At 35.9% G+C, this 13,601-nt stretch overlaps 1 long non-coding RNA gene and 1 other non-coding gene across 3 annotated transcripts; one reads left to right on the top strand and one right to left on the bottom strand.

Annotated features, from left to right (window-relative positions):
• Positions 1–3,490: 3,490 nt before the first annotated feature.
• LOC136230344 (uncharacterized) lies at positions 3,491–11,904 on the top strand. 2 transcript variants are annotated; one of them, XR_010689350.1, is made up of 3 exons: positions 3,491–3,653; positions 4,085–5,125; positions 11,259–11,904. It is a non-coding gene; the product is annotated as an uncharacterized lncRNA (long non-coding RNA). The 2 variants fall into 2 exon arrangements; XR_010689349.1 differs by lacking the exon at positions 11,259–11,904 and having other exon boundaries at positions 4,085–4,338; positions 4,434–5,280.
• A 1,382-nt stretch (positions 11,905–13,286) lies between these two features.
• LOC136231450 (small nucleolar RNA R71) lies at positions 13,287–13,393 on the bottom strand. Its single transcript, XR_010689833.1, has one exon. It is a non-coding gene; the product is annotated as a small nucleolar RNA R71 (small nucleolar RNA).
• Positions 13,394–13,601: the final 208 nt, after the last annotated feature.

Below are 13,601 nucleotides of genomic sequence, written 5' to 3'. Positions count from 1 at the left end.
CCAAAAAACGGAAAATGGCTTAATAGTGTTAAAAGTGATGACGTGGCAAAGGGTAAAATGGGCAGAATTAAAATAAAAAATAAAAATAACAAAAAATAAAATTAAAATTAAAATAAAAAAGAAATCCCCCATCTTCTCCTTCTTCTTCTTCTTCCCAAATTTCCTCAAATCTCGTCTTCTTCTTCTTCTCAACCTTTTCACAGTTCATTTCCACATTGAATTAAGCAAAAATGGCGATTTCAGTTACCAATGTAATCAAGGAAAAGAAATTCCCTTACATTTTCACTTTCTTCGTCTTGTTCGTCTGTGCTACAATCGTTCTCTACACTAACGATTCTCCTTTTCCTCCTTTCTCCATCGCCGATCTTCAAAAGCAATCGAATCCATCATTCCCACCGCCTCCAGTTTCCACTCGAATTACCGCAAGAAGAAGAAGAACTATCTAGAAGAAGAAGACGAAGAAGAAGAAGAATTACCCAGAACACCGGAAATTGGGAAGTGTGAATTAACGGCTCCTCGACTGATAATTGCGAAATTTGGGATAAATGCTAACAGAGAATCAACTGCGGTGAATTGAGTTAAAATTATTGTTTTTCTCCGTAAAGCCCAATCGAGAGAAGTGATTTTGCTTCCCTATGCGATGTTTAAAGTCCGAACTCTGTCGTAGCCATGGTGGAAGCAAAATCCCGGCCGTTCAACGGCAAAGTTTGAGATTTTTCGAGGTTGAAAGCATCAAATTGAGAAAGACTAGATAGTGAGTTAACCAATAAAGACTCGCCATTATAGAATTTATACTTAGTGATCAAATCTTCGAGATCGAAAGCTTTAGCCTTTGACGGCAAATTTCCAGTTATCAACAGAGATAGAAGAACAGAAAACAGAGAAGAAGAAGAAGGTTGAAGATCTTTTTTATTTTTATTTTCTTTTTATTTTTTATTTTTTTTTTATTTTTTTATTTTAATTTTGCCCATTTTACCCTTTGCCACGTCATCACTTTTAACACTGTTAAGCCATTTTTCGTTTTTCGGGTAACGACGTATAACACAGTCCTTTTTTTTGTATTAACAAACCACAGGGTTTTTTTTGGAAATCGGTCAAACCACATGGTTTTTTTTTGGAATTTACCCTACTTTCTAATTGTTAAACATGTTTAAACTTCAATGAATGGTTTTTTTATATTTCTACGATGATTTACAGTTATATATGTCTATATGTGGATATAGTGCAACATAATTGTGAACTCAAATATATCGAAAAACGGGTTTATTGGAAATAACTCATAAAGTTTTTATTAAAACAATAATTTTCTTAAAATATTTTTTATATAAAGAAATAAGCTTTAGGAACCGAAATTGTAATTTTACCTTCGGTGAAAAAGAAGAATCATATCCTTTTTGGGGGTTTAAATGAATTATAAACTTTTATGAAAAGAAATGAAAGTTTTGGGTTAAAATAATGTTAAGATCCAATAAAGGGACCAAACTGATAAAAACTACTTGTCTTTATTTTAAGAAATTCATTTTGCAAAGAAATAAATCATAGTTGATATCTCAAATAACTTCGTAAATATGAAAAAATAAATAAATAGTCAAAGAGTGAATTTTTTTATGCCCATGAGCACGTTACCATTAGAGCATGCCTCTGGTATATAATGTATATTCAGCATTGAGAGCCCTCCTGAGTGCTCTGAATATTTAGTCAAATTTTACATATTCCTGATATTTAGCGCCTCAATGTCAGAATGAAATGTCCTACATGGATTTTTAGGCATTTTCTCTCTTTAGACTTTCTCTTTCTAGAACTTTCTCTCCCCCTTTTTTTTGTCTTTCTCCTTTTAAAACTTTATAAAAAATTCACCTACTTATTTGGGGATTTAAACCCCAAAAGGATGTGGGGCTACAGGGCGTCAAATTGGTGGCCATGGGGTGCGGCCTCTAAAATAGAGGGTCGATGATCTTAATAAAGTGGAATTGGCATTCCCTAAAAAGTGAGACCAGTAGCCTCACCTCAAGGGTTGGCGACCCTGACCCCGATGACTAGTGGTCCTCGAAATGGGTCCTCAACGCCCCAATTTAGAGGTTGAGGTCCCCAAAATGAAGGTCCTAGACCCCGCGGGCTCTCCGAAAGAGAAACTTGGCCCTTCCAGGGAGGCCAGACTGTTTCGACAAGACAAATTGACTCAATGATATCTATGGTATGCGGTTTTACAAAATTACAACCAATATTCAAAAAATCGGTCCAAGCGACGCCTTTGCGGAGATTTTTAAAACTTCATTCTGATTTTCTCAAGTCGGGTGGTATAAATTAGTTTATCGGTTTCTTAAATATTTGCTATTATTATTATTCATATTTTAATTGTATTTACATTATAATTTATTTATTAAAATTTTTAAAAAAATATAAAAATACAAATTCAATTAATCTCTGACTAATTTCTGTGGGGCCTATCCCCCTGACTAGCAGCTAACGATTTTACAACCTTGCTTACAACTCACACAATCATTAAACATGTGGTTTTTTTTTCTAAGCATTTCAAATTTTTCAAGGCTCCGTCTTTTAATAATCTTTTTTGTTTCCATCAACCGTGAGCTTTTCAGGACTCTACCATTGCTTCATTCTTGCACGATAGGTAACTTACACTACAAAGACCGTAAATCTGTACTCATAGGTTGCCTCCCGCTTAAGTATTTTTAGTTCGTGCCTCAAAATTCGCTTCAAAGATACTTAGGCGCATGTTGGAGGAGGAGAGAACGATTGTACGACACTAGTTAATCGTCCAATGTCGAGTGTAGTCCTATTGTATTTAAGAAGTCCCTAATCGTTTCGGTTAATGGAACGTTTCTATCTTTCAATCAATGAAGGTTTAAAAACATAATGGACTTACTTCTTTGATTGGAGGATAAACATGTGACAGTTTCAGTCCTTACCCAACTGATTTGTGTTCAAATTTTTATCTGAATAGACTTCTTTCTTTCTTACTAGGATTTAGTGTTGTCTTTGTCTTCAGTGTTTCATTTCGGTGCTATTGGAGTTGTTTGAGTTTACTTCGTCTTAGAAGGTTCGCCTTTCAGTTGTTCGAGATAAGCCCCGTATTAGAGGGGTCGCTGCTGGAGATATTCAGGATTTGCCTCATTTTACGCTTTTTGGCTAGTTGAGATTTGCCTCGTCTTAGAGGGTTCACTATCGAAGGGTTGGAATTTTGTCTTGTTTTAGAGGCTTCGCCTCTTGGCTGGTTTCTTAGTCTTTTGACCTGCATTTTTTAGCAAAATAAATGTGTCTTTGAGGCGAATATATTATTCATTTAATTATACAGGACTCTTTGAGAGACTGTTTTTGGAGAAATTTCTCGGAAAATGATCATGTTGACAAAGTTGTGCACATCCAATTGGTGGCTAGCCAAGTGAGGGGATGGTGGGCCACCCTTTCCTCCTAACCTATAAATATATGAGTGGTGAAGAAGGAAAGCTCACACCTTCCTCCTCCATCTCTCTATATATTTCCTCTTTTTAGGAAAATTTCACTCAAGCTTTGATTTTGATTTTCTTTTAGTTTTAGTTTTTTCTTTTTTTCCGTGTGTTTTTCCCTTACTCTTTGCTTCTTTCCAAAGAGTGCTTCTGAAATGGGTGCTTTTCAAGTCATCATTTCCTTATAAGGTACTTATGAATTTTATAACATGTTTATGTATGTATGTATGCATGAAGGCTTATGAATATTTCTTCAAGTGATGGATATTGATTTGAAGGGTTATTTGGAGACTCCTAACTAGGCCAAGTTGTCTCCATTTCTCCCCAGGAACTTATGGTTTTACCTCTTTGATAGACTCAATCCCACATTCTTATCTACTATTGTCTCATTTTGAAATTCACGAGATCATGTCTGCCGATTTACTTCTCAAGAGCTTTGTCCCATATATGAGGAGTTTTGTTTATTTTGAGTGATTATGCTAAGTAATAGGACGCGATTGTCGTCCCATCCACAGATTTCTCCAGAGTTTTCCCTTTGGTTCCGCTTATTCATTTGTCCCCGTTTCAATCTATTGTGCTGGTTTCTATTGAGACACTGACTTTAGAGTTGGATTTTGCAGATATGGGGCGGTTATGCCTTTTTAAGAAACAAAGCAATCCTTCTTGGGCCAAACTTTATGTGCTGTGTTTATTGATGCCGCACTTTAGAAAACATGGGGCGAGATTGTGCCCATTTATTTTGATTTCTACCATATCTTCTATTGCTGACGAGGCTTCCCTTGTCACATCGATATTGGCCGAGACCTTTATTATCATGGATACTCTTAAGGTTGATCACTCTGATCATCTTGTGGAAGCCTTGCATCTTACTGAGGTTTGAAATTAGTTTTTTATTACCTAAACCTCCCTTATAGGTTTTCAGTTTGGTGAATTACTATATATGTATTTCTTATACGCTCTTGTTAGCAGGTTTTTTTTTTTTAAGATATGACTTTTGGAAAAACTAAGCCTCGTTCAAGACCCAAGGGTTTCTCCGATGAAGTATTTTCAAAGGCACCATCAACATAGAAAGATTCGGATGCATGATTTCTACACTCGTTCTTAAGATGAATGGATAAGTTGATTCGGAGGTATCGCAGATTCACATATTAGGTGGATGTAATCATTACGTATCCTTATGTAGGTTCCAATATGGTGGTGGTCAATTCATCCCTAGGTTCCATTCTGTCATGGAATGTGGTCCCTATCATCGTGTGCACTTGGAGAACATTCTACTCAAGTAGCCTTGCCATCACTATGACAATATTTTGTTGACCCTTATTTAGAGTTAAAACTTGAGAGGATTATAAAACTTGGGTAGATCAAGCACGCCTTGCCTCCATAAATAGAGTTTAAATCAAGAAGATAGAAAAAGGAAGGAGGAAAAATTATATCTCATTAAATAATCAAAAGAGTTGTTTCTTAGTTTCATTTGTTCAATCTATGTCATACTTGTGCTTATCTTGTTTAATAATACTTTTGTTTTTGCAAATACAAACATTTGTTTACTGCACCATTACACCTATGCTATTTGGCAGAAATTTTTCTAATGGCTTTAATTTTATCAGGGTTCATCTCGATTCCTTTCTGACTTATGATATGTCCTAGGAGCTTCCCCAAAGGTACTGCAAACACACATTTCTTTGGATTCATGCGGAGATTATATTTATGGGTTTTAATTGAATTGATGCTATTTAGGAGTTTTGATTTTAGGATTTTGATTGAATTGGTAATGTAATATTTTAGAGGTTTTAATTGAATTGATGATATTTAGAGATTTTAATTGAATTGATGATAGTTTAGAGTTTTTTTGAAGGAAAAAGGAAATTTCATTAATGGAAGTTATAATACAATATTATAGAACAAATAAAATTAGAAGGTTTAAGGACCACAAGCAGACTTAAAAGGTCATTCCCTAAGATGATTAACTACCGTAGCAGCATCCGATTCAATCTCACATCTTCCCAAACTTTTATTTTTTAACCAACTCAACGCTTCCTTTATACCCACTGCTTCTCCGTATCTGACTTGATAGTTGCATGGGAAAAGTTTAGAAAACGCACCACAAAAGTGGCCTTCACTATGGCGAAGCACATCCCCAACCTTACAAACCAGAACCCGGAGTCAGGGAAGCATAAACATTTAACTTGCATACTTTCATTATCCTAATGTCATACCCCCAGTGACACAGAATAGTCATTAATTGCATACTTTGCCTCTTCTATACTTCTAAAAGTCATTCATATTCTAAAATATTGTCTCCCATTTTCTATATTATATTTTCCCTTCTCCTAGCAGCTTGAATATTCTCAAATACTTAATCCTCACCATCTATATTACCCTCTTCCTCACTGATGTGCCTCCCGCTGAAGGCTCACTAAGGGATAAGTGTACCCCGTCGTTATAAAGTAATAAAATCTGGATAAGTCCAGGTATCGAATCCACAGGATTTATTCCTGCAAGTACCGAGCTACTGTGTCTCAGGTGTTATCTAGGTTGTGTGGGTTTTGAGTTTGTTTGTTTAAATTAATCTACTCCTAGTTGAATTACTCTACTTCTAGCTAAGTTATTCTAATTCTAACTAAGTTATTCTACTCCTAATTAAGTTATTCTACTCCTAATTAAGTTAAACTACTCCTAGGTGATCTTTCACTAATGCAATTACCTGAAGGAACATGGTATGAACGATAATAATGAGGATAGATTATCAGGTCAATTGATTAAAAACCTAATCTAAGTCACTTGTATTTAAGGCGATTAACCCTACTTACCCTTCTAAAGTCCCTAGTGCGTGATTCCCTTGTAAGGCCGAAACTAGGTCTAAAGCTCAGCAATTTGGGCTTAATCAACTAAGAGATCGTCAATCTCCTAGGCTCTAACTAGGTCAGATTCAGCTCACAATATGTGCCAACTAGATTTTTGGGCTTTTGAATGAGTTAAACCAATTAAATAAAGCGTAAGACAAAGATTAAACAAATAAATCATTGAACAAAATAAGAGCTAAAATATTATTAAAGATGAAGAACATTGTCACGGGGATACAATTAGCCTAGGATTCATAGTCTGTATCAAGGGATAAAAACAAAGTAAGATGAAAGAGATGAGAAAATCCCTTTCAGGGAACCTGTCTACTCTGCAGCCGGCTTCCTAGGACTTAAGGACAGACCTTGAATAATCCTCAGTGGATGGAGCTTCGAAAGTTCTTCAATGGAGGTTGAAGGAGATGGAGAGGATTCTTCAAGGGTGAAAGCTAAGGAGATTACAAGAATGAAAGATATCTAATTTACAATAAAAAGGTCCTATTTATAGTTGTGTTTGAGTCCCGATGCTAATTGGATTTGTTTCCTGTTGCAGGTGGGAGAGTTGGGACACAATCGTGGAGTCGTGGGGTCGGGAATCAGTCAAAAGACTGATTCCCGAGGCGCAGCTCTCCGAGCTGGGCGAGCCAACTCGCCGAGCTGGCCTCTGGCAGCCAGCTCAGTACGAGCTGGGCACCAGCTCGCCGAGCTGGAGGCCAGCTTGCCGAGCTGGAAAACAGCCCACCGAGCTGGTCTCCAGCTCAGTGAGCTGGCCATCAAAGGCCAGTTTTTACGCTCTGGACATGCCCAATTCGTCGAGCGACTGCCAGGGGGTCCCCGAGATCCAATTTTTGACCGAAATTGATCTATTTTAACCTGCACACGCACATAAACTCCTAACAACGTTAGTCCAAAGGCTAAATTGACCCACCAGTCGTTAGATTTGAGTGAAAACTCCATTTAGTGAGACCTTTTGTGGATTAATTAGCCATAATAAATAATTGGAAATTATCATACGTGCTATTTTGGCAATATTTGCCCAAAAACAATCAGAAAGCGACCTCAAACTACAGAAGTAAATAAAACATATACAAAATCTAACTAATACGCACACATGCATAAAAATGCGAGAATTGCTCGCTTATTGAAGGAAAATTAAACTAAACCGTCCTAAAAACTGTACCTAAAGATAGGGGGTTTTGACCCCTATCAAACCTCCTCACACTTATAACTTTACTTGTCCCCAAGTAAACTAAAAAGCTAAACCCACAATCACAAGTAAGCTAGAAAACCTCCTGGTTTGACTAGATGATTGACACAATTTCGAGCATCTGTAATTACATGAATTCGGAAGTACAAAGCAGAGACACGATATCCAAAAGCCGCATTTCAATTATCACAGGCCATATTCTTAAGAAAAGGATACATGTTCAATTAAACGAGCTTAAGGGGATAACTAAGTAAAACACCTCACCATGAGTAGTTCACTCAATTCACACAATTTTAGTGGCTAAAGTGTTTACTCTCGGCTCATGTTCTTGCTTAGAATTACGTTGACTTTGCACGTTCATCCGAGTTACTCTACTATGCTACATGGCTCCGATGATATCAAAAACAGCCTCGAATTGGGGTTGTAATGTGGTTAGAGGTATAACAAAGTTTAGGAGTTCTAGCGCTAGAAAAACAAAGTTTAAAATGGCTTTAGCAAATATGAAGTGATTTGAGCTTTTTATTTTCTTACGTATATTTTTTCTGAGACGTTCTAATTTTAAGAACTGGGCAATGGAGTTCTCCCCTTTTTGTTCGTCTATTTTTCTTTTCCTTTCTGTTTTTCTTTTCCTTTTCTGTTTTTCTTTTTCTTTTGGATAGTGATTCTCATTCACTTCTTAGCCTTTTGGCTTGCTACTATAATGCCATAAACAAAGAGAAAGCGCTAGAAGAAAACAAAGACTCGGTGTGAGCTTTGCAAAAACTCGGGTTAGGTAACAAACTAAGTGATAGTTTGCAAAAATTGGGTTAGACGAAAGAAGAAAACTACAAGTTACAAAATACAGGCTCAAAGGGGCTTTCTAGAGTAGATGAAAAAGAAAAAATAAGGTAAAGAAAAAGGTCAGTTCTAATGAGGCTGATTCATCGTTTAACATCTCAAATCATTGCATGTAGGTTCAACTCAGTATTAGGTGCAAAATCTGTGATCTTTCCACAAGTCAAAGCATTCACACAAAAATATAAAGAAAAACAGCTTTTTGATGTTCGCTCTTGGGCTTAAATTCAACTCACAGTTCTTGGGTTTCAAATTTGTGCTTATTAGTTCTCCCCAAGCTTAAATTCAATATCACATACCTTCAATTCTTAAGTTATCTACCTAAATACTGATTTTAGCATTTCTTCTAAAGTAGGGTCTAAATGCAATCTTTAGCTCATGTTTTTACAGATACAGGGATTGTGTCCTATACCTAAACTAGTTGTCATGCAATTTTAGATTCGGTTCTCAGCCCCTAGAAACAAATAACGAAGTTTATATTCGAAAAGGTTTACGGTTTTAAGTCCTAAACATGAAAAAACATAAATAAAGCATAAACAAAACCCAAAAAATGCTAAACTAAACTAGACACGATGCAACAAAAATTTATACAATTTTTGTAAGTTTGTCTACCCCTCCTCCTCATACTTAAATCATGCAGTAACTTCCAATATTGCATATAAAACAATAAAACATATGTGAAAAAAAATTAGGGTGGAGAAGACAACTTACTAACCAAAGTTAAAAACATAAATCTATAATTGAATTAAAAAGAAAAACAAACCTAGAAAAAGTTTAATCCAAACTTGGGCTGCCTCCCAAGAAGCGCTACTTTTATAGTCAGTTAGCTCAACATAGAGTTCCTTCCTAAGTATAAGCTTCTATCCATGTTAGGAACTCGAATTCCTTAACAAACAATTGGTACCTACAAAACGGATTAGGGGCCTCAAATAAGTTTAATGAAAATAAGCGGCCAAATTTAAACATGTTATGAAAAAGTTTGGTTTGCTCCCTTTTGGATTCTCTTGGTAGGTCGAAGAGAGTGAAAACTTTTGAGCATGAAGCAAACCTAAGCTTTTCTAACTTTTGAGGAAGAGGTAGTTGAGATACACAAGTTTTGATTTGATCTTTTATCTCTATCACATGATTTAGAATTTCAGATTTTGAACCGGGGTTGCTTACCACTTCCGGTTCCTCACTTACCTTGAGTGATGCATGTGATAGTGGACTTGGTTCTACCTTTTTGTCATCCCTCAAAGAGATGGTTTGAGCTGATTCCCTCTATGGGATTTCTATGTTTTCCTTTATGCCTGGGAGAGCATCTCGGGATTGCTCTTGCATCTCATGGTTTATTTGAGCCAATTGGTTGCTCAAGTCCTTGCAAACCTCCTCGTTGATTGTAAGTCGGGCTGACATTTCTTTCAAAAGGGACAACACCTCATCTTGTGAGCTAGAGGGTTGCGGAGGAACTTGGCTTGCTTGTTTGTAAGGGAACATTCCCACTTCGTTTTCCCTGTGCTCATTAACAAACCTATTTGGAGGTCTCAACGTGTTAGGGTTTCCGTGGAACAGATTTGAGTGTTGAGGTCTCCTCCAGTTATTATCATAAAAGCTATAAGAATTGGGTTTAGAATTGTACCTTTGGTGATTACCCACAAAACTTACACTTTCATTTGTGTTGAGGCTCAGTTTCGCCATCAAGATATCCATTTTTTTATTTAACTCGACCATGGAGGGATTGAGAGACTCATTCTCCAGGGCATGAATGTATTGTCTTGATGGTATAGTAAACTTTTGAGCTTGCCACTCGACTCTTTCTTGCCAATTCATTGATCAGAGAATGCTGAGAAAAAGTGAAGTTCTAGCACAAAAGTTGATAAGCGAGATTTTACAGCTATGAATACAAAAATTTAACAAGTGTAAAACTAAAAATCACAGCTATAGAATTTTAACAAGTATAGAAGAGTATAAAGAATTATATATAAACAAGTATAAACGATATAAACAAAGTATATTCACAAAGGAATGTCTAAACTAACAAATCGACCTTTGGTTCGATATTGCAGAAGAAATAAATCCCCTGCAACAGTGCCAAAAACTTGATTATTGGCGGTTGTCGGGTATTTATAGAATTAATCTACTTTCCCCAGCAACGGCGCAAAAAACTTGATTATTGGCGGTTGTCGGGTATTTATAGAATTAATCTACTTTCCCCGGCAACGGCGCCAAAAACTTGATGCGCCTCTCGCTGAAGGCTCACTAAGGGATAAGTGTACCCCGTCATTATCAAGTAATAAAATCTGGAGAAGTCCAGGTATCGAATCCACAGGATTTATTCCTGCAAGTACTGAGCTACTGGGTCTCAGGTGTTATCTAGGTTGTGTGGGTTTTGAGTTTGTTTGTTTAAATTAATCTACTCCTAGTTGAATTACTCTACTTCTAGCTAAGTTATTCTAATTCTAACTAAGTTATTCTACTCCTAATTAAGTTATTCTACTCCTAATTAAGTTAAACTACTCCTAGGTGATCTTTCACTAATGCAATTACTTGAAGGAACATGGTATGATCGATAATAATGGGGATAGATTATCAGGTCAATTGATTAAAAATCTAATCTAAGTCACTTGTATTTAAGGCGATTAACCTTACTTACCCTTCTGAAGTCCCTAGTGCGTGATTCCCTTGTAAGGCCGAAACTAGGTCTAAGGCTCAGCAATTTGGGCTTAATCAACAAAGAGGTCGTCAATCTCCTAGGCTCTGACTAGGTCAGATTCAGCTCACAATATGTTCCAACTAGATTTTTGGGCTTTTGAATGATGTTAAGCCCAAAATATACCTAAAATATCATCAATAATTACATCAGTTACTACGAATTTATGTTGTTTATATCTATTTAGAGTTTTTTTACGTCCGAATATGTTTCTTTCATGTAAGGTATCTAAATATTTGGTAAAATCCAAATAGGAGCGAAAAAGGTCAGAAACGAAGGAAAAACCCTACGAAAAGAGTCAAAGACGATGAAAATCAAACGCACTGAAACAAAGACGGGAAACGAAGTCGACGACGGACACGCGTTTTCCAGTCACCTCTCTTTTCCGTTTTTGAAGACCAAAACTTGCCCCCTAATCTCGATAGAGATTCACCATTCTTGGTAACATCAGGTTTTCTATCGGCATAGATTTCATATGTTCAATTACAAAGAAACGCGTCCGTTCGGGTGGATAGAAACGTCTCTTCGCAGCGGACACGACCCTAGACACGACTCTTCAACATCTATAAATAAAGAGTTGATTTCAGAGTTCAATATAGAGAGTTAGATTATTAAGATTAAGTACAGAATTTATGCAGAAATTCTGAGTCGGAAACGATTCAGAGTTAGAAGTTCGATTTTGTAAAAATGATATGATGTACACACATTGTTTATTCATTAATTACAAACACAGTAGCAATTAGATTTAGACTAAGATTTGTTCAAACTAGTTTACATTTTGGTAGTAGAAGAACCATCTCTATTCCGAAGATTCAGCGAGAAGATTAAGTAGCGTATTCGACCCCAGAGCCTGACAAACTCTAACGAGGTTTGAGGAAAGGATTGACGACCCGGAAATCTCATGTCGTTTTGAATGCTTCCATGCTTTTTATTCTCTGTAAACTTGTATCAAATTCACACTTTATCTAATAAAGTTCATGCAATTCAATATATTTTTATGTAGCACTTCTGTAAATGATCCGAAGTGAGTTCTAGTGTTTTCATTAAAACGTAGTTAAATTCAATATATTTACAAGGAAACTTTGTTGAACACTTAGGCAAATTCATTCTTAAGGACGATATGATCGTTAAGTCGGCTTATCGGAAATAAGTATTGATTTGGTTAAGGTAGCAATCTAATCCGACCGTAGGAGGATTGTATGCGGTTCAAAGCCTTTTAATTGAAGGAGTTTACGTTATTACACTTTTATAATTTATACAAAGTTTAAAGTTCTTTTCTTTGCTTAATGCAAACGAACACAATTAATCTCTTATTTTAAACACTAAACGTTTCTGTTTTGTAATTCATATTCAAAACAGAATTGATTTCTAACATTCTACATATATTCTAACCTAATTCTTATTAAATCAATCTCAAAACCAATTTCAAAAAACGATTATCTATTAAATAAACCTTGAGTCGTATTTAAACTGTATTAATATAAGTTTTCGTTAAAAAAGCGTTCCATGTGGGTTTGATATCTTTTTATTACTACAAGCAAAACCGTGCACTTGCGGAAATCGCTCAACAAGTTTTTGGCGCCGTTGCCGGGGAACGCCAAAATTTTTAACAAAAATTTAGATTTTTTGTGTTTTATTTCGAATCTAGGTTTATACATACTTATTTTAATTTTTATATTTTATTTATTTTAATTTACTAACATATTTATTTTTCAATTCTGTTTTGAAGGTAGTTTCGGTTCGTGCACAATTTCAAGTTCATGCGCAGTTCTCGAAGTTCAGGCATTCCACCAAAGCCGCTTGATCCAGAAATTGAAAAGACACTTAAAAAGAAAAAGAAAGACAAGAAAAACAAAAATAAACAAAATTCTGAGCCAGAAAATATGGCAACACTTATGGATTACGCTAGGCCAGGAGTGGCCGGTGTAACAAATAGCATAGTTAGACCCCAAATAAACGCAAACCAATTTGAAATTAAGCCAGCTTTGCTTAATATGTTGCAAAACAATGTAACATTTTATGGGCTACCTAACGAAAACCCTAACACACATTTGACAAATTTCCTAGAAATTTATGACACTTTTAAAATACCAGATGTGACTGTCGAAGCAATCAAACTTCGACTCTTTCCTTTAACTTTGAAGGATAGGGCCAAAGATTGGTTAACTTCTATGCCAGGCGCAACATTTGCGACTTGGGACCAACTAGCCCAAGCATTTTTATCAAAATATTTCCCTTTAGCAAAAATAACAAGAGTCATTAAAGAGTTGACATCTTTTTCTCAAAATGATAATGAAACTCTTTATGAAGCTTGGGAACGTTTTAAAGAACTTCAACGTTTATGCCCACACCACCAATTACCCGATGCACTTTTAATGCAAACATTTTATTATGGGATTAATCCTACAACTAGAGGTTCATTAGATGCTATGTCGGGAGGGTTATTTATGAAGAAGACTGATAGGGGTCAAAAACCCCTATCTTTGGGTACGGTTTTAGGACGGGTTTTAGTGTTATTTAGTTAATAAGCGAGCAATTCTCGCATTTAAATGCTTTTATGTGAGTTA

This window comes from Euphorbia lathyris, chromosome 5 (genome assembly GCF_963576675.1).
Source record: "Euphorbia lathyris chromosome 5, ddEupLath1.1, whole genome shotgun sequence".
Lineage (NCBI taxonomy): Eukaryota > Viridiplantae > Streptophyta > Magnoliopsida > Malpighiales > Euphorbiaceae > Euphorbia > Euphorbia lathyris.
Note: the sequence above shows the minus strand (reverse complement) of the source record. Positions and strands in the feature narration are given on the sequence as shown.